Raw genomic sequence first — 21261 nt, 5'->3', positions numbered from 1 at the left:
CTTTTCTTTTTAAACGTTTTCTGCTTTTTCACATTGTCAGTATTTTCTTCTATGAAGAATTAGTATGATCTAATTTTCTAGTAGTAGAGCACCTAAAAATATTTAGGCTATCAAGCCAGAAGACATCCCTGAGAAGTTTAAAAACATTTCAAACAACATCAAAAATAATAAGCTAAGAGTCTCGTTGTCAGGGTTCTGTGTTTCTCCTTGAACAATAGTTAACATCACTAAAATCTAATTCAGTACAAAGAATGCAGATTAAAGCACTGGTAAAACATACAATTAAGATGCTAAGAAACTTTCCAGTTTCCAAGGCTTTGGAATACACTGAATTTCACTTTTAGGTGATCTTTAGCCACCTCACAGGCTGATGGCGCTGTTTCTAAAGCAAAAGTTGACAAATGTTCTCTACTCCCAACTGCCATTATAATACTGTATTTCATAATTTCCTTTTCTTTAGATATTATTTACAGAAGATGGGTATCAAGATTCAAGAAATGTACTTTTACTAGAGGGGAAATATAAAGTCATTCCATATCTTTCAGCACAAGCTGAATCTACCATCCATGTTATTGTATCTAGTTTGGGAAACACTGGAAGAAAGCACATCTCTATTTCAGGAAAATAATTCTTACAGCCCAAGATATTTCCTGAGACCTTGTAGTAAGACTCTTAAAAAAGGTTGCTAGCTTTCAAGAAAAAACAATGCCACACATGTAAACACAGACACAGAACTTCAATTAAACACTCACATGAAAGATACTGAACACTTTTTCTTTCCTGGCAACCTCTCCTGTATCCACAAACAACAACAGTAACTTGGTTGGCCTGTTAGCATTCCTCCTTCTTGCAGGCCATAGTAGTACCACTTCCTAGCCTGCTTCTCGAAAGGAGGGGAGCAGCTGCTGCTCAGCCATACAAGAGCTCCCACGATGGCGCAGGAGGTGAGGAATGCTGCAGCAGGTAAGCATTCTTGCCTGGCTGTTTCTTTCCCATGCAGCAGACAAAACCAGACCCAGCAGCAGAAGGAACTGAAAATTTTAGGAGACAGCTTCTCAGGGCACAGTATAACAATGTTCCCCAACAGAGCAGGCTTGCAAAGGCTGCCTTATATACCCTATAAAGAAGTTAGATAAATGGTATCCCCAGACCCCATTTAAGAATTCATGACTTCTAGCCAACTGTATAGCATGTCTTTTATATAGAAGAGCTCCAAATTCAGGTTAAGGACTCCCAAATGAAGGAATACAGAACTCTTTACCTCTGCTCTCACATTGTTGGCTTACAAACGCACTCTTTCTTTCCCTCTCCCTACTCATAAACCCAACTCAGTCTGCAAACATCACTACAGCAGGCATACATACCACCAGACACTTTCACAGCTATTCAAACAATATCTAAACAGCAATAATAAAAATGACCAGAAGCTTGTCAGTTTTGCTCTGCAGCTGCAGACCAAGTCTATTTATAGAAGCAGAAACTGCTGATTTACATTAGCACACTGTACATCCACAATAGCTGAGTAGAAGCCAACAAACAATTTTTTTTCATTAATAGCCAAAATGTTTGAGAAGGAAAACAATCTATCATTTTAGAAATTATGAGCCTCTGCTATGGTTCTACTGCTTAAAGAAGCACAAATACGAATACGCGTTCAGAGCTAGTCTTTATACTAGTATAATCTAACAGCTACGTTCAAGCCATCCCCATTCACACTAGTTCAAATCAACAAGGAACCAGCTTCTCGCACATTAAAAATTTCATAAAACAATCCTATAAACACATTTTGAACTGTTATTAGCACAAAAACCCTTTTGATTGAGAGCTCTAGTTTGTGTATTTGGCTGATAACCTGAACAACTACGATTTGCTCTGCCTTTATACGGGCCCAAAATTCTCTAAAGCAAAAACTCCACTCCTGTCTGCCACAGCCACATGGAAGCTTGAACTTTCTCCCTGTATACTGAAAGATGCAGAATGTGTTGAATTTTCAAATTAAAATTACTATTTGAACCTACTATTGTCAAGCCATTTCACAACAACAAAAAATTAATGAATGACAGTATTTTAAAACAATCAAGTTTACCCTAAAAACTTTCAAGAGATGAAAGCTTGGGTCTCACACAACGACTAGGAAAAAGAGTCTGGAATACTTACAGCAAATCTGAAGTCCCCTTGTGGAGATGTAATAATAAATGTCAGTTAAAATTTAACTTGAAATGGTAAGTTGTGTTCAGCACAAAATTTAAACTTTTAATTTGGAAAGTAGATTTCCAGAGATGCTATCTTCTCATATGCTCCTATGTAACAAGCTCCTCATGTATATTCCCGATGGACATCAGATTATATTGCCTACAACTGCTGCCATGCTCAAACCTAGCAACTGATTTGGATAACTAAATGGCATACTGATAACTATCTGAGTATGCAACTATGTAACTACAGGGATTTCTGCAAATAAGAATGATTTCCAATTATCAGTAAACCAAATTCAAACATAACCCTCACCAGACTGAGATCTAATACTCTGATCTTCAGAACACCAAAATACCAGTCAATATGCTTCAGACCTGACTGTAAAACAGGCAAGAAGTTATTTCAATATCCACATCTTCCAAATGCTCTAGTGAAAGATAAAAATACTAATTTGGCTCTAATCAAACTGATAGCCTCTTTACAGTAGTTTCAGTAACCTATGGAATTCTGTTTCTATGTAAAATATTGAAAACAAGAAAAACATTCTGCTATGTTCATTATAACGAAATGAAGACTCATTACCATGAATACTTAAGGATATTAACCAGAGCCCTTGAAGCCCTTCAACTCTCAGAAATGTTGGAGTCAGCATGATCAAGAACTGGTAGCACATATGTTTTCACTGCCCTGACCTAAATTAAATGCCATGAAACAGACTATTGAATATCTCTCACTGTTAAAGTTTTTAAATATCTTTAATCTACTGTTCATGCACATAAAATTCTGCATGTCTATGAAAAAAAATGGACATTGTAACATCTATACACACATGACTGTTAGGGAAGCAATGCTTCCAACTATTAGATCAGATTATCTGTACTTTTTTAAATGGATATTAAATTTAAGAAACCAAAGACACTGTTTGACAAATAAGTCTTCTACAACACTGCCAGCATAGGCAGCCTCTCATTCCTAGTCCTAACACATCCATTCCTTTGTGATACTACTGTATTTGTAGGGCCGCATGGTGGATTGAGTACCTACTCTAGTTTATGAATAACCTAAGAAACAAATGGTTGTTTTAAACTCCAGTCAATTACATTATCTTCCCTGCCATGCAAATTTGCAAACACTTGCCCTAGCAAAATCAAGTAGATGCCACAAAGGAAGGCAAATCATGTTTACTGAATTATGGTTTGAGCAACTAATCATGATATTATAGAGACTCAGGTTCTAGTTTGATCAGCAGTACCTGTGGAAGTAGAGGTCCCCAGCACAAACTGCACACTCCATCTACTGTAGTGAATTAGACCAGGAATCAAGTTTGAAATTAAAATTATCTGATCCATAAAGCGAAGTATGGGTTTTCCCTCATCCAAACCACTGCATAGCCACAGAAACACAAGGAAGCACACAATCAAGAATAAAGAGGGAAGAACTATCTAGAGCTGCTCTGCTTGCTAAAGAAAAGCAATAAGTGCTGGAAAGCAGACATCACTGCAGTTTTGCCAGCCCTCCACTACCTACAATTTTTTTTTCCACAAGACCTGTACACAGTCCCTTAATATTTTTCCATTAACTGTGTTAAGAATGCTGCTGCATTTCCACCTCTTCCAGTTTCAACTTTTCAAACAATGTTAAGAACACACTTGAGCATCACAAGCTGGATCATCTCCACAGCCTTAAAAAGTTAAAAAGTTTGGATCATTGATGTCTTCTGTGCCTGTGTTATCCAATTTACATGCAGCAGCTTAGCATCTATTCTGTTTATCATTTTTCTCCACACAAGGCATACATCGGGTGGTCCACGCTGAGTCACAAAGCGGCATCCTTTTCTCCTGCTCTCAGCAGTAAATAAGAGCACCATTTTAACTCACCACAGAGAGTTCACCTGATGCTCCTGCCAGCCACACATGGGGTGAGGATGGTGTCAGCTACTATTGGCAGACGCTACCTCTGCTGCAGCAGGAAGTGGTACCCCATCCACCTAGACACAGCAGCAGCCATTGCTCTACCCAGCTCTCCCCGGCAGAATGCTTTCCATTTTTAGGAAAACACTACTAAAACAGTTAGTTTGCTTCCTCCAGAAAGAAAAACAAAAAACCCATAGACTAGATGGAAATATTTCACAGGATGGATCCAGTCTGAGAGCTACAACATAGACTACAGAGACTACTCCGTACAAAGCTGGGGCTTTTAGATAACAGGAGAAGATCGAAGTCATTGAAATTAGCTGCGAATACAGCTTCAGACATTCACATTGAGTCTTCACATACAGACTTCACATTCAGTCAGAAAAGGCATGTATTACATACACAGTGCAATAGTATGTGCTTGCTTTCAGACACTGGAGAACTATTAACAGTTTCCACTTCCACATGCCAGTCCAAACACAGATGGACACCAAATCTAACACAGCTGAAGAATGATGACACAAATGTTCACCTGAAAATATTTCTCATTTTTATATTAGACTTGTATAACCCAAATTGCTAGCATTAGAAAGGATGTGGAATTCAACCTGCACTAAGTGCAAAGATGACTACTTTTCCTGCCAGGATACAGAGCCTAGGCATCATTTTTTCTAGCCACTCTGAAAGTTCCATTTACATACCACAATTACATTACCAGATTTGAATAAGAAATAGCCTGGACTGCTGACTATATAAGATATCCTTTTATTTAGAAATTAAACTTCTCAATGTTTTTTCTCCTGCCTAGGGAAAACCACATTTTTGTATTTATACAAGCAATATAAAAAAAAATTACAAAGAAGAAAAAATTATACTGAATGGAGAGTGTGGGGCAGATGAGAGAATAAAACATGAATGTAAAAATGTATGTAAAATACCAAAATAATGGCTATATGAATAGTAAAAGGAAATGTTACATGAATATGGAGAACAAAAATCAAGGCTAGAAAGGAACTGAGAATTTAATGCATTCTCCCACCCCGAAGTGAGATCATCCAGAATATAGTGAAGTCTGTTATGCCACTGTTAAGACCTTGAACAATTTTGTACAAAAAGACGGTTATTAATGCACAAAGAAATTCTACAAGGAAGAAAATGATGAAGGCAACGTGAGCACTATAGTAAGATTTACAGAGTATCAACCCAACTAGATGAAAGAAGAAATGCTACCAAATGTTACAAATGCTACAAATGCTACCAAATTAGAAGAAAATAAAAGACTTCAAAGACAGCAACATGTTAAAAAAGAAAAATACAGCTCTTATTAATTGGAAAGAGCTAATTAAGAGGTCTGAAAGTGGTGCATGAGAGGAAGCGCTGAAAGCAGCTCGCAGTTTAGTTGGCTGTTGTAGCTAAGTTTCTCTCCTGCTCTAGTTCTAAAAAAAAATTATTATTTAACCACTAGTCATCATCAACTTGGAAGTTCAAAATTTTCAGTTAGGCTAATAAAACTTATACAACAAATTCTATTAGATGAGCCAAAAAGTCTGGACCTATGAGTTGATAAAGAAAATTGTGTTTCTTATTACAGAAGATTAACACAAGTTGCCTTTAATATCAGTATGACCAAAAAAAAAAAAATCTTCCAAGATTAATACTCAGGGTTGAACTGAGATGGGAAAAAAAAAAGAGAGTTTTTCATTCCCAAGCCTACAATCACTCACAATAACCTAAACCTAAAAATCTCTTAGAAAAAGAGAGTTCTGAATGGAAAAAAAAAATCTCAATTCATACTCAAATCAACTCTTCAGCATACAATGCATTTACTCAATAGTATTTAGGTGTCAAAGTGGAAGCTGAGGTTAAACAGTTTGACATGGAACTAACTAGACTAAAAGGTGTGTCCAGAATCTAATAATGACTTCCCCAACATATACAGCATCAGTTGCTATTGTTCAAAACAGTATTGTTCTTATATTCAATATATGTGACAAAAAAGTAACAGTGAAATTTTAAGAATGAGACAGAAGATTTGTTTCATTTAATCAATGTAACAGTTGTTTCTTTTTATTACTATTAACACAAGCCCAAGCAGGCATTTGTCTTAAGACCAGCAAGCAAAACCCCTCAGGTTTCTGTTGAGGTTGCATTAGCTTCAAGAAGCCTCAAGAACAAAAGCTGCATGCCACAGAGTTCAACAAGCTTGCGTTATTCAGTGCGAAATGTGCCCAACTGTGATACTGACAAAGCACACTTCAGTTTTTCTGTGAAAGACAGAAGACTGAGCTCTTATATCATCCTTTCCATTTTAATTGTTGCTAAATTCCTTGAAGTAACTGAAAGCCTCATACATAATTAAATATTTTACACATTTATTCAACTGCACAGATGGTATTTGCTTAGTCCATCCAAGTGCTTTCTGAAGCCCTTTCGTAAGCTAGAAAAAATGATTGAGAAGAAAACTGAGCATCATTAATCCAATAATTATGCCAAAATCATGCCAAAAAGTTACATAACTGCCAGTGAAAAATACAATAGCTTTCTGTTTTAACCAACTACCTCATTAAATACTTACTTGCTCAAGAATACCCCTTACTACTTCTTCACTACCAGAACTCCTCATTCACAGCATGAAAAACACGTACAATACAATTTGTAAGTAGTTGGCCTATAACATGCAGGTGAAACCTGCATGAAAAAGCAGAAGTAATCACTGCATGTAAGAACAGAAGGAAATGCGATCTCCCAGAGCTCCTGAAAAAATAAGTGTGATACAACCACCAGAAAACCTCAACATTTCCTTTTCAGATGTGCAGGAGGATCCATGTATTCTATTAGTACATTGAACACAGGGGGAAACCCAGTCTACCTGTTCTTTAGCATAACCAGAGCTCCAAAGTACTTGGAGTTGGGAATAGATTTTTTTGTTCTCTGTCAATTGTAATACTATAATCTCTAAACTATTAATCTCTACATGTAAACATTTTTGGCTGTTACCGTTATTTTAAGAAGAGGGAAGGCTAGCTTGATTGCTTTGTGATCCTACTCAAATGTACACACATTTATTTTAAAATTAAGTAGATTTAGTAGTCATCTTGCCCGTTCTCATGTACTCTACATCCTACTGAATTTGAATTATTCAAATGTTAAGAAACATAAGCAAACATTTCAGATATGAATGGGAAACACTTATTTGCACATACCCTTCCACAAACTCACTGATAAGTTCTCTGACAACTTTCTATTATTCTGTATTCAAAAGAATACACAAGCAACAAGATACACTGAGATCACGCAACAGGGGAAGCAGCAAGACTAATGGGACTGGTAATTTGGCATAAAACTTAGTAGAAATGGCAGCTCTAGACTTTGGAGATAGAATATTTTTACTTCACAATAATTTTAACATGACCTTGTCTGGAGAGCTAACTATAATTAAAGTAACCTGCTTGATAACTCTTTGTCCCATCTGTGAAAAACAGAGCATGTTAGTCTCCTAGTGACATGTCTCCTTTTTTATTAGTAAACTACTCTCAGAAGTGACAACACACAATGCAAGAATCAGCCCTACAATAAAACTTGAGTTGTGGGTGGACCGTCCAGGCACAGACAGAGGTTACTGTCAGGCACCTAAACCATCCCACCTTATAAACACCTGTCAAACTGAAAAGTACATTTCTTCATGATTGCACCCAAAGTCTCTACTCAACACCTAAATGAAAGCATTTAACTTGCTGTTCACACAAAGTGCTTTTGAAATTTGAACACCTTTAAATGTGAAGTTACTGAAGTAAACTCTTCCAAACACAACTCAAAAGAAATGGGATTAGGACTACTCTCATAGTACTGTGAATTCTATATACTCTAAATTTGATCAAACACATCACCTTTTGAGCTGAGATCACACAGTAATCTAAGTGCAGCAATCAACAAAGCTGTATAAGGAACTTTAGGCCAAACGTAATCATTAAAGAAGATACCAGTTTTAGAATTAAGAATGCATCAAAACTATCATTAGATTTTATAATTCAAACAACATTCGAAGAGCAAGCAATAAATGTGATATTTAAAAAAGCCATTTCCAAAGGCGAGGTTAATTGCATTCATCATATTCCACTGATATGAACATAAATATAAATAAGGTTGTTTCCTTTTTTATAATTAAATTATGATAACCTAGCTTTATTTATCTGCATACTAATAACAAGCACGCTAGCTAAGGAATGTACTTTTTGTATTGATACTTTTGTAAAGTCTTTGACATCAGCTTGTTCTATTTTTTAGATTACTAAAAAACTGTAATGATGCATGAAATTTCACTAGAATTTCTTGATCATAAGTGTGACTTTCTAATTTTTAAGCCAGCTGAAACTCAGTATCAATAATCCGCTGCAGGTCAATACCACGTCATTCGCATTAAATTGAAGTCTTTTTTTTTTTTTTTCACTGCAGTTGATTCATTTCATACTTTCATTTCTGTGCTGAGCTTCAAAATGTAGGTTTGATTAACAGCTAGGAAAGCTACCTTTCAAAGAAATATACACAAAGCCTAGTCTCCTAAATGGAAAAGCAACTTTTTAAAATACATACATGCATCCAAGGCTGCCAGTGAGGGCAAAACTAACTCATTGGTTTTAAATCTACGACAAGAATATCAGTCTACTGCACCCAAAAGATAACTAATGATAGCTGTGGACAAGCACAGCTTCCCTGACATCTAATCACTTGCACCACTGTTTTCGTGCTGTCAGTATCACTGCAACAAATCTGTCATCTGTTTCCCTTAACCCTCACCAGGATCAAATTTAGTATTTATTTCCATACTTTCCCAAACACAGCCATCCAGTTTTCACTGCTCTCACCACAACTGGCAAGTTCCTATTTCTTGAAAGTAAAGTCAAAGTCCTGTTTATGCAAAAAAAACCCAGGGCATGCAGCATTCACATAAACCTACTAGACAAGATTATAATAAAGTTTGTTCAACACATAAATAATATAGTTTAAAATGATAGATCACAAGAAACTGAACAGCATGAAAGCATCCAAACGTGTTTACATCTAAAATGTAGTTCACGATGTAGTTATATTAATAGCTATTCATCACTGCTTTACAGCATCAGATACAGCTCCTGCTTGAGAAGCAAGCAGCAGTGAGAGAAACCTATTCCCCATGTGCATTTAAGACTCTCTATTCATTCTGTTAATCAATCCAAGCTTCACCTTACTCTGTTAGCTCTTCTGCAATAACACAGCTGAGAGAAGTGGATCATTTTCTAGTTCATACAACAACATAATTATTATTAGAGTTTAAAATACAAGGGCAATTGTGGCTGTAATACCAGTATAAAATCAACATATTTGTGGCCATAAGAGACTAAGCCAATACAAATGAGCTGAACGAAGAACCTCAGAAACCGCAAACTCTACTATCTCATGTATCTGCTGTTCTACAAGTCTTCATTCACCGAGGATGTTTTAGCGTGCAGAGTTTTCACTAAGTGTACAATTAAAAATCATTAATCCAATTCAACTCAAATTTGATTTTACAGCTACTTGATAAAAATAAAACAAGTCATTGTAGCATTTGTAAAAGTTACTTTTCAGATGCAAAGTAGCCTTCAGAAGTTAGAACAAACTACAGTCATATAGTAATTATATTCTGTTGTACAAAAAATGTTATTTGCACCAATTGTTTCCTCCTTAGCAATATCGGATGAACAGATTTTATCTCTCTCTCAAAATCTGGCAAAATTTACCATTTCTAAGAAAGGATGTCTATTTCAGCTTCCCAAAACATTATCCAGTCACAGGGTTTTATGTAACATCTGAGTTATTTCCCAACTTTGCCAGTTTCTTCGTTCCACTATAAATTCTCAATTCAATTCATTACATAGCAACAACTGAGGTCAACTAACAGCTTTAATTTAGAATCACAGGCAGAGTTATCTGTGGCAGTAGAAGCAGAGTCTGCTTCCAAGTGTCCACTGCCAGACATTACAATCTCATAGCAAGAAAAGCTAAGTAGGACACGCAGCCATGTCATCCACCATCACAGTTTATAGCCTAATGTATTAATGTAGCCAGTCAGATGGCAGGACAGCTTGTAATTGCAGCATATAAGGGGAAGATATACACCCTATTCAGCCAATAGCCCCCAAAAGAAAGGCAGGCAAACGTGGAGATGACACCCACATCAGTTACCACAGCTGCATTGAACTGTATTGCAGAGTCCCATTTCACTAGGCACTGTAAAAAGAAGTAAACTAGCCCAAGGAACGCAAGCTGCTGGAAAGCCTTTGCTGTCTGTCCACAACAAATAACAATGTTCTTATCCTCAGAACTCTTCCCACATTGTCAAGCCAACTAACACAAATCTTTCAATTGCCATTCACTCTCTACTTCCTCACATGAGCACGCCCCAACATTTTATCATTCTAGAAGTTATTATATTTTAAATTAGCTACCTTTGATAACTATGGCTAAAAAAAAACTTTAAAAGAAATAAAGAGGCCTAGCTACCAGGTAACAGGAGTATGCCATTTCAAAGACAGTATATAGAAGAAAGGGCTTAAACTAACTGGGAGCAGGAATTTGCATAATCACTCTTCCATTTCTAGGAAATAACCACACTTGGATTACACAAATCCCTTCAGTGATCAGTTAACTCTAAATTTGAAATTATTCTTAATCGGCACTTTTTAAAGCTGCTGCCAATTCAGACATACCAAAAGGAACAAACTGTCTTCAGACACATGCCCACAATCTGACAGAACAAAAAAAAAAAACTATTTTATTTCATATAAAAAAAGTAAAGATCAAAATAAGAAACCTTCACACAACAGTTACAACATACAATACTCCTCTGAGGCAAAAGAACCATTAGCAGCAATCTAGAACTCCAAAACCTAGAGATTTATGCTCAAATTAGCAGAGCCTGGGAGAGCTGCAGTGGCAGTTGATCAGCTCTAAAGCACAAAAACTGAAAAATCAGAAGAGGCTTCCCTGCATTTCTCCATGAAAGGTTCCCCAATCTCTCCCTCTTTTTCTTTTTTTGCTTTTAAACAAACAAACAAGACAGCCTTCCTTGCCTATCGTAGAACCATCTAAAGGCCAGTCTCAGGCTCTTCCAATGCTACACCATCACACATGCCAGAGTCCTACCACTCAAAATACACAATTTGCACCCTGTTACAGGACCAGAAATGACTCTGAAAAAATCACAACAGTCCACATAACTCACAGGCCTTTTTCCTTGTCCTCACTGGAAGAGCTTGCCAGAAAGAAAGCAAAAGCAAGCAGACGACAGGTCAATTTGTTCTTGATACCCATGTTCAGCCTTCTGGAAGCTGGCCTCTGTTGTACTACCCATCTGCCGAAGGTGGTAACACTCAAATGATACCCAGCCACAACTGAACCAAAGATGAAGACTAACTAAACAAACTATTATGACCAACAAAAAGAAGTGAAAGAAAGAAGTTCACTCTGAAAATTGCTAAGTGAAACGAGTGCCTTCTTATTCAATAGATTTGTTCCTATGTGCCCTGAGTGCTCCATCTGCTCACTTTTCTGGCAAAGAATGTTTTAACAACCTTTTGCTCCTGTTACCATAGCGCTGGACAAAACACAATATCGTCAGAGTAAGAATGGGATTCTAACCTCTTATGCAGAGACTTAGCCAAACTCTAGATTTCTGTTCTGCACTCCTGGAGTAACCAGTGAACATATCAGAAATATAAAAGTCATGTCCTCAAGAAAGGAGTCCCAGCCTAATTCCCAAGGCTAGAAATAAAGGTTTTTCAGAAGCTTATCAATTTTGTTCACGTTTGTAAAAGAGTTGTCAACACATAAAAAAATAGAAGGTTGCAGGAGGCTTTTTACTTCAACTAGACTCAAACTATGCTATGCTGCTACAATTTAAGAATCTCAGAAAATAAGCAGGAAAAAAACCCTTTTCTGCAGGCACTGTAATTAGTAGCTATTCTCTTTTCCCCAGTTTAACCAGCAGTTTCGGTCCATTTACTTCAAAATTAGAAGTAAACCTTATGTCAATTGCTATGTAGCTCAAGAACAGCAAGCAAAGTTGCTATATTCAACCTGCAGCATATAACTGAACACCACAGCATCAAGTTTTCTATAATTGTTTCCAGTGAGATCTGTATTTTACACACACATTTTCCTAAGCATGACCTACTTCCACACTAATTGCAGTGCTTCTTGCCCAGAAAGAGACTGTTCCATGCAAGCAGTAACTCAATTTTTTGAAGCAATATAAGGACATTTTACATGCATAAAAGGATGTGCATTTAATCTCCCATATTAACTACACTGCAACTGTAATGCAGTCATCTCCACACAATTAAAATTCTACTTCTGTAAATTAGCCAATTACTTATTTTAAGAATTAACAAGTATCACACTGAGGTATAAATAACAGTATGCTTGACAAACAAATCCAAGTTGGGCAAAGTTTTTCTTCACACACAGTAATTCTCACATTCCCCAAACTGGAAAACACTATGACTGTGTTGCAGGTCACAGAAGCATTTCAGTATTTCTCTTTAGCAATATGGAGAGTTTTCCATCTGCTAAAGAAAAGACAGAACTTGAAATGCATAATCTACTAGCAGTAAGGGTCTTCTTGCTTAGCTACAAAGGACCATGGCTCAGAACACCAAGTCAGGATGAACCTGAAGAGACTCTATCTTTCTGAACATACCTTCAGAATGATATCAAGGACGACTTCATACAGTGAATGTTTAAGATTGCCGTCTTAAAGCAAAGCATTGGCATTACCTGATAGCCAAAATAATGGAACTGGACACCTCAGCAAAAGCTCTGTGAATTCCAGTTGTTTGTTTTTACTCTTTCACCCAAAGAAAGTAGATTATGTACTGAACACCTTATTTGAATCAAGAGCACAGGAGTTTAATAAACATAAAAGAACAGGACTAACCCCATGAGAATAACAGCAATACCAAACAACAGTTTCTATTTCTAAAAAGTTTAAGTGCCTTTGTTCTAACATTTAAATGTCAGTTGAAGACAGCACTTAACTATAACTTGTGTGAATGCCACACAAAATTACATGCTAATACTCTGAAAAACACAACTTCAGCAACAATCCGGTCGACATCCAGAAGCCAATCTCTGTGCAGGACCTTGTAGAGGCAGCAGTCAAGGACATAGTTCTATCAGCGTACCTTGCAAAGAATCAGACAATCAATTTATTTGGGATCCAACACAAGACAGAGCTCTGTAAACTTGACAGCACCTATAAACAAAAGATAATGAGCACATACAATGGCACAAGAAGTTCTACCAAGTCTGTCCCAAAAAAGTTGGTTATCACAAAAGCTGAAAGGGTGCTTCAGAAAAGAACAGATGAATGAATCGGACAAGGCCTCTGAAAGTAGTATAGAGCATCTGCAATGCCCCAAAATTAGCAGCTGCCTATCTTCACACATGTATTAATGATGTTCCACATCTCAGTTTCCACTAAAGAACACTTTTACCCCAAGAACACTTGCAGGGACTACTTTAACATTATTTCCCCAAAACATGCACAACTTTTTTCTTTTCTCTGTCTAATGCAAGCCAGATTTCCACCAGGCCCTTTTAGATCTCTTCAGATACTGATTTCTGCACGTACTGGTGCTGTTCTGCCTAAGATATGCATTAATCTCTCTTAGTCACTGCTATATCAACCAGGACACATTTTTTTAAAGATATGGAACCCCACTTTTTTTCTCCAATCAATATTTGTAGAGCGGGAAGAACTGATATGGGACAGACAAGACACCATCTGTCACAGACATCTTGGCAGGAGTTAAAAATGTACTGCTATTTTTCCCCCTACAAAAGCCACATCCAGCGTAGCCCAATAAAACAAAACTCAGAACTTCCACGAAGTAAACTAATCCATTACTATCCTCACTCAACAAAATTCCTACTAATGAACTCATTCATATGCAATAGTCTTAAAAGTCAAGTTTTACACACAATTTTCAAAGAAAAGTCATATACAGACCACAGTTTTCTCAAATAGGGAAAACCCTTCCTCCTACACAATGTAAATTAGGTCATGAATATTTCAGTAAAAGTGTAACTTTAATCCCGCAGTTAAGAATTATTAAGCTGTTCCCCATCTGGGCCAAATTTCATCATAACCAACTACAGTAGTAATACCAGACAGTTTTACACATTCTGATAACTTTCACAACGGCAAGACCTCTCGGCCACAAAATACATCTCTAAGGATGCAAGTATGACGTGCAATCTTGAAAACAGCCTACTCAAACTGCACCACCAGCATACCTGTAAGCACTATATTGTAATGTAGTGACTACTCACATCATTGTGCTTAGACAGCATAACAGGGTTACACTGAAGTTAAAGAAATGAAAGATCATAGGATAAAAATAGAAAGTGACACTGCAAAGTTGTGAAAGAATGCAAGATTCCTCTCACAGCAGTTTTGTGCTGCATTACAGGATATGAAGAATCCCCACTTTTGTGTTTACATTCACCATGACACAGAATGAGTCTCAAACAGAATGAGTCTCAAACAGAATGAGTCTCAAACTTCATTTACCGAATTTCAATGTTCTTTTTCTGACAATTCTGAGCTCTTCATTGTCACAAGAATTGAAACATTAGAGAAATGCAACAAAATAAGAACATTTGAAATGCTGAAAGCCTTTTCTATGTCACAAAAGGTTCTCTTCTCTCACATTCTTTCATTTTTTTTATTGTGAATTCATGTTCTCAAACTGTCCTAACAGATTGTTACAACTGTATATTCAGCAAGTTCTGCTACTACCAGAAAAAAAGTACTTCTCTCTATACCCTAATGAATTAAAGTGCTGCACTACTGACCTTTTCATTTGACAAGACATGTTTAAGTAATATTACCTCTCTACCTATCTAGCTATGGCAATAAATAAAACTATCCTGGAAAGGAGAGTTTCACAATATGAATGATAGAGAGGCTTTAAGACAGAGGGGAACAGAGAAAGCAGGCATTTTCAAGCTGCTTTTTAGACACGCAATTCTCTCCTTCATTTTGCAGAATGCCACGCCAACTGCGTAACTTCTGATCCTCCACTTTCCTAGACACAGGCACTTGAGTTTTTTGTAACACCATTTTTCAGTCATCTTACTCAACAGCTTGTCCCTAAAACACAGGAAATACCACCCTTTCCCCACACACACACATTCAGCAAAAGAGACACATGCAAATAATTCTTGAAGGGCTGTGTTCAAGGTGCATACAAAAAAAATCCTTGAAAAAAAGCTCCTTCCGCATTGTTTGTAAACAAAAGCAATACTTACCCTGATTTGTGTAAAGTATGAGATCTAGAGATGAAAAGCATCACGTAAGAGCTGTGTTACTTAAAACCAAAAGAATTAGGTAGAAGCTGACTGCTCAAGTTATTTGGCTTTGTGCAGAGGCATGTAATGAAAAGAATGGCATCTATTTGTTTAGCAAAAAAAAAAAAACACCCCCCCCCCAAAAAAAACGCACTTAGACAAATTAACACAATACATACAAAAGGAAAAAAAAAAAAAATCCTCGCATTTCAACCTCCACAGCTTAACATCTCCATCTCTAACAGAACCTAAACAACAAATACAATTTTCAGAATTTTGGCCTTTCAGAGCTGCCACTAATTATAGCATCTACCACGGGGTAACGCCAACAAGCCTGAAAACTAAGGTCAAATCAGTTCAAAAAATACCACAGGAAGACTATCATTTCTCTCCCTATAATAAAAAAAAAAAAAAAAAAAAAAAAAGGATTTTTGGTCCCCTTTATCAGAAGGAGAATTGAAGTCATACCTGTATAGTAATTCTGCAGTAGACCCCCAAATCAAACTTCAGATCTAAAATTGGTGCCTCATCTTGAGAACATCGTTCTTCCTCAAATGATAAAACACATCCCACTGCCTATGGAAAAAGACAGGTCCACAGAAACTCCTACTGCTGCCAGTATCATTATGCAGCCTCAAGGGTGGCAAAGAAAATGTTGCTTGGTTTTAGGGTTTGGTTTTGGAGGTTTTTGTATAATTCATTTGAAACTGAAAAGAAATAATTTCCTTAAGTATGCTTTTCATTTTAAGATATTATGTCACACAGAAAATCTGATTTGGGATTATATACACTGAATATTAAAAAGTTGAGCATGCTGCTTATAAAAGAAGCTAAATTCAGTAAAATACAATACTTTGAATCTTCAGCAGGGGCAAAGAAATCTCTCAAGTCTTCTCTGGATCCTTAACAAAAGATACAACTAAAAAAGGTAAGAAAATTTCATGGAAGGTAAAACATATGGAAAATATTAACCTTTGCTCATTGTAAGAAAATAAGTAAAGGCAAAATCCCCTTCTCTTTATAGTACTTTTAAGCACAGCCTTTCCAGATGACAAGTTGATTATTGGCACTCTATTCCCCACTGAATCATTTCATGAAAGATTTCTTTTTAAATATGTGTATAAATGGTTAAATAATTTATACCTCTCCATTAATTATCCAACTGTTGATCGAGTGAGAAATAATTTATACCTCTCCATTAATTATCCATCTGTTGATCAGGTGAGACAATTCATAAGAGCCTGTCTTGTGTAATACATAAAATTTATAAACCTTACTTAAATGAGGGATCTTAATATGCTACAAATGTTTACAACAGGCTCATTACAGCAAAAATTTTTGTTTTCAAGGATCTCTGCATTTGGTGTTATAGACTTATGTATACCAATGAGAAAAACAAAAATTACTTTTATCCTTCCCTCTTGCTCCAGTCATCAAAACTGGATTCAGCCTATTGTATCTGTATTATATATCAAGTTATTGGTCAAAATAAATAGAAAGATTGCATGTGTAATTAAAAAATCTAAAATTTAAGTTTTAAGCAGATCACAACATGGTAATGATTTACAGTAGTTTTATTAATGCATCCCATCAAGTGGTTATAGAAGTGTCCTCAATTTGGAGACAGTTTAAATTAATTAGTATCACCACCAGTCAACTATAACAGAGATTCAGAGTCTATAGGTAGCTTTTTACCTTCTATTATCCAAACTGATTGATTTATACAGATGCACATGTAGTCAGAAAGAATTTTTTTTTTTCTATTAGGAAAGGACTGCTCTTATGCCAATGCATTAAGAACCTGACAAAAACAGCTGCAACAACATCCTCAACAGTTGAGGCTACACGCTATTTTTTCATCCAGAGTTTGCTCCTCAGAGCTTCTAAATGCTCAATCGTTCTGCCCCTTCCAAGAGACCGTCACTCCATGGGCATCATTTCCCTAGGGACACAAACACAAATAGGCCTAAATCTCTGAAGATAAGTTCTGAGATCACCAACAGCTGGATAAAGTGAGAAAACTGAGAAGTATATCAGAAAACACTGCACACTGATTTATCATAAATAACAAATACATGTAATGTCATAGTTTTATGCTTCTCTACAACTCCATTCATTCCCTGTTCTCTAGTTATTAGTCATGGTGGGAAAAACCAATTAATCTCACTAGCACAATTTCAGCACTCACATATATACTCCACCAACATAAAAATCTTTAGTCCTCTTTCCCACAAATGAAATTTATCTAGATCCTACTTAATTGACATGAGCAACTTGACACATTAATTCCCTCTCCTTGGAAGGCCAAACCAATACCAATTTGTGCAGTAAGCAATTCAAAGGATACAGGATATATGGTATTCAGGATACGGAAAGTATGATATTAAATAGAAGCAATATCCCCAATAATCCAGTGAAATGGATTACAGTGGACAATACAAAACGCTTCATATAACAGTCATAAAACTCCACCTTGGACAAATTCAGAATAAATGCCAAGCAAAAACACACGAAAGAAAACAATAAAACTGCTTATATTCTCATTTATTTAAAATTTCTAGCCTGTTTCAGAATACCATTAAATCCTGAGCCTTAACTCACAGCGATAATTGCAGATTATGTTAAGTAGCATTACCTATCAAACTAAATTTAGTATCCCTGTATTTTACCCAAGAAAAGTGGAAAACCAGTGTATATAGTTCATACTCTTCACAACATTATTTACATATTCTTGTGATTTATTACTTCTCTGTCAAAAATAACAGCCCCTTTTTCGAGGTTCTGCTCACGCAGGCAATTTTCAATCTCTCTTGACGTCTGTCATCCACCCCACCCTCCTATTTTGCTGTTAGCCGTGTGGGGGATAAGAAGTTGGCTTTTGTTTATACTTTTTCTTCTTTTAGTTATATTTACAAATAGTGAAAATTACTGTAAACTTTCCATAATGACATGGTATCTTTAGTATTATAAGAGGTATTTTCTCCTTTTGGAGAAATACTTTGAGCTCGTCCCTCCATACACACCCTTCAGACAGCTAATTGTATGTAACTGATTCAAGATGGCCATTTAATTTGTGATATTTAACATATTTACATTCCCCACAAGTTGCAGCAGACCTGTGTTTTTTACCCAATAAAAAAGTAGGTAGACCACAAACTTTTGCACTCTGCAGCAAACATTCTGCAGCCTCCACTTCTCATGCCAACTTACAAACTTGTCACCTAGTTAAAAAATTAAGTGAATCACAAACTTTGCAATATCCAGCTCCTCTCAAACTTACAGTTGAAAAAGACACACTTCAAAATCATTTTGAGAATTTGCACTTTGTAGTCAGTAAACATAGTATTTAATGATTATTATTAAAGCAAATCAAGACAAATTAGTGTGCTTTGAATTTGTACTAGACTACTCACTAATAAATGGCTTTGTATATTTTGTTTGTTAAACAGACTAAAATTTTCTCTTTGAAAAGAGATCAGACTCATAAATACTATTTCAGCTATGTTTATATATCCCTGTCTGCTAAGAACAACAGTACCAAGAACAGACTTTGATTGTTCTATGGGACAGACTATACAGAAAGACAGGCACTAATTCTGCTTTCAAAAGTCACATATTACCTAAAGGTTATCTGCCATGCCCCTTTCATGTTTAACAAGTCTCAGGCCCTACTGCTCACAATTTTCACTGCGGGGGGGGGGGGCACAGAAACAATACCTGACATTTTCACTACTAACCTTCAGGCCCGAAGAGCAGCACCGCTGATGTGCAAAAGCTTGAAATAACCAAGTTTTATGTCTGATATCTTGAACTTCTCTCTTACCTTAGAACAGTCAATCTAACAGCTCCGTTCCCTCAGCAGGGATGGTCCCTCTCCTTCCCTTCTTCATTCACCCCTCCTCTCTCCTTCACACTCCCACCATCACTGAGCAAAGCAACAATGCTTTTCTTATCCTAGTTTGTTTTCTGCTGGTTTTGCTAACTGAACGGGCTCACAAACGATCAGATAAGCACTAGACCCAGGACAAAGATACAGTTAGAACTAGAAGCAGAGAGATGTTAGATCAGCTCAGCAATCTTGCTCCTAAACAGCAGCAAAGCTTAATATTTGCATCTTTTGACAGGCAGTGCTTTAATTTCTAGCCACCTAATGTTTCTAGGTGGGTAACAAAAAGAATTTATGCACTTAACAATTTTAAATGCGAGTTTTCAAATCTACAAAAACTAGTCTTTTTCAGGATGGTCCAGCAGGCAGCCCATTCAACCTCAAAACACTGGACAAGCCTGTTAGGGCAGGCCTTCATAAATCTCAATCTGAATGCCTCTTAGTGTTCCTGCACCCAGCACAAAATCTAGAGCCACTGCCAGAGCCACCCAGCTGGTAATGCACTGGACAAAGAGAAAATTGGTATCTGCCTTCCATTGCTAGAAAGACTGGGGCAGCCTTCTGAAACCCTCAATCCCATCAGTGAAGCTTTATATTTAACACTGACAAGCAGGTAAATATGCTTTTCAAACCTTCCTCTCAAAACCCACTCAAAAGCAAAAGTTCTTAATTTTTATGTATATAGATATGCTAGAAAGACTTCCTTGAACTCTAAGATCCAAATTTAAACCACTTTCTTCTCCTTCCTTGAACCCAGTGAACTTATTTATATCAACACTAAAAAAACAAAACCTCACAAATTCTTGCAAGGTTTATCCTAATCCTTTACCAAAAAGATTCACCAAAAAGAATAACAGAAATTTATATTTGCTTTCTAACAATGTTTATTAACCTCTCAATAATTTGCCCATAAAACTTTTCCCATAAAACATCAAAAATCAGGATCATCAGCTTGTTTTATCATTGCTTTCCAACAGAATTCATAATATGACAAATAGTCATACAAACATAAAAGAACAGTAGTTCACAATATAGGAAACAATTCTTCTGAAGCTCATCTGTTTATAAATATTAATTTGAAAATTGAAAAAATTGAAATAATTTGGATCACAATGGCATGGAGGTTGAAATAAGCATCTTCAAAAAGCATCTCAGGCTTCCATAAAATCTGTTAATAACATAAACTGAACTAGCAATTTAATAGCCCTGATTTGATCTTCTAAGAGTATAGTTTTAAAAACCTGATATGATTGATAGTATAAATCAACTTTGACAAACAGCAGCCAGCTCAAAAATAGATAAAAGACCCCAAAGTTCTTCCCAAGAATTCTGACAGAGTTCATATATATTAAAGCAGTAAATTTACAAAAAGGTTACAAAATACCCTAATAAAAACATTCACATTTATCTAGAAGAGTTTTCAGCTAAGAAAAAATACTACATTTATGAGTTCAGCACAAAAGTAGCTTTGGTTATGTGTATAACCAACACACACAGGCTACCAAAAACCCAAACCAAGTAATATTTGTTCCTCACCCTGCAATTCACTGCACATAAAACAACTTCAGTGCAGTAACACTAAGCCAATAATAATAAGCACTTATATTTCAAACTGAAAGACCATTAAGAATAGACAATACAATGACATCTACTGGGAAATAAGCTACAGGAAAAGTGAATAGCATGTATAAAAGTACATATTGACAGAGCAACTTGTTCATTGCACCTGGGAACCAGAAAATTAAGATTTCTCCCTGAAATACGCACAATTCATTTGCAAGAACAGATTAGTTCATTCATTTCAAGAAAAATTTGCCAACTTAACTTGTGAAAACCCTGAAAAGAGGAAATGCACCTAAATTCAGTGTGCTGTGATCACATGCTTCACCTGCTGAC

General features: G+C 36.3%; 1 protein-coding gene across 17 annotated transcripts in view; it reads right to left on the bottom strand.

Annotated features, from left to right (window-relative positions):
• The window catches only part of ABI2 (abl interactor 2), a 72007-nt gene that overhangs the window by 42444 nt on the left and 8302 nt on the right, over nt 1-21261 (bottom strand). The gene's annotated exons all lie outside the window — the stretch shown is intronic.

Source organism: Strix aluco, chromosome 6 (genome assembly GCF_031877795.1).
Source record: "Strix aluco isolate bStrAlu1 chromosome 6, bStrAlu1.hap1, whole genome shotgun sequence".
Classification (NCBI taxonomy): domain Eukaryota; kingdom Metazoa; phylum Chordata; class Aves; order Strigiformes; family Strigidae; genus Strix; species Strix aluco.
This window is presented reverse-complemented; position numbering and strand designations above follow the sequence as displayed.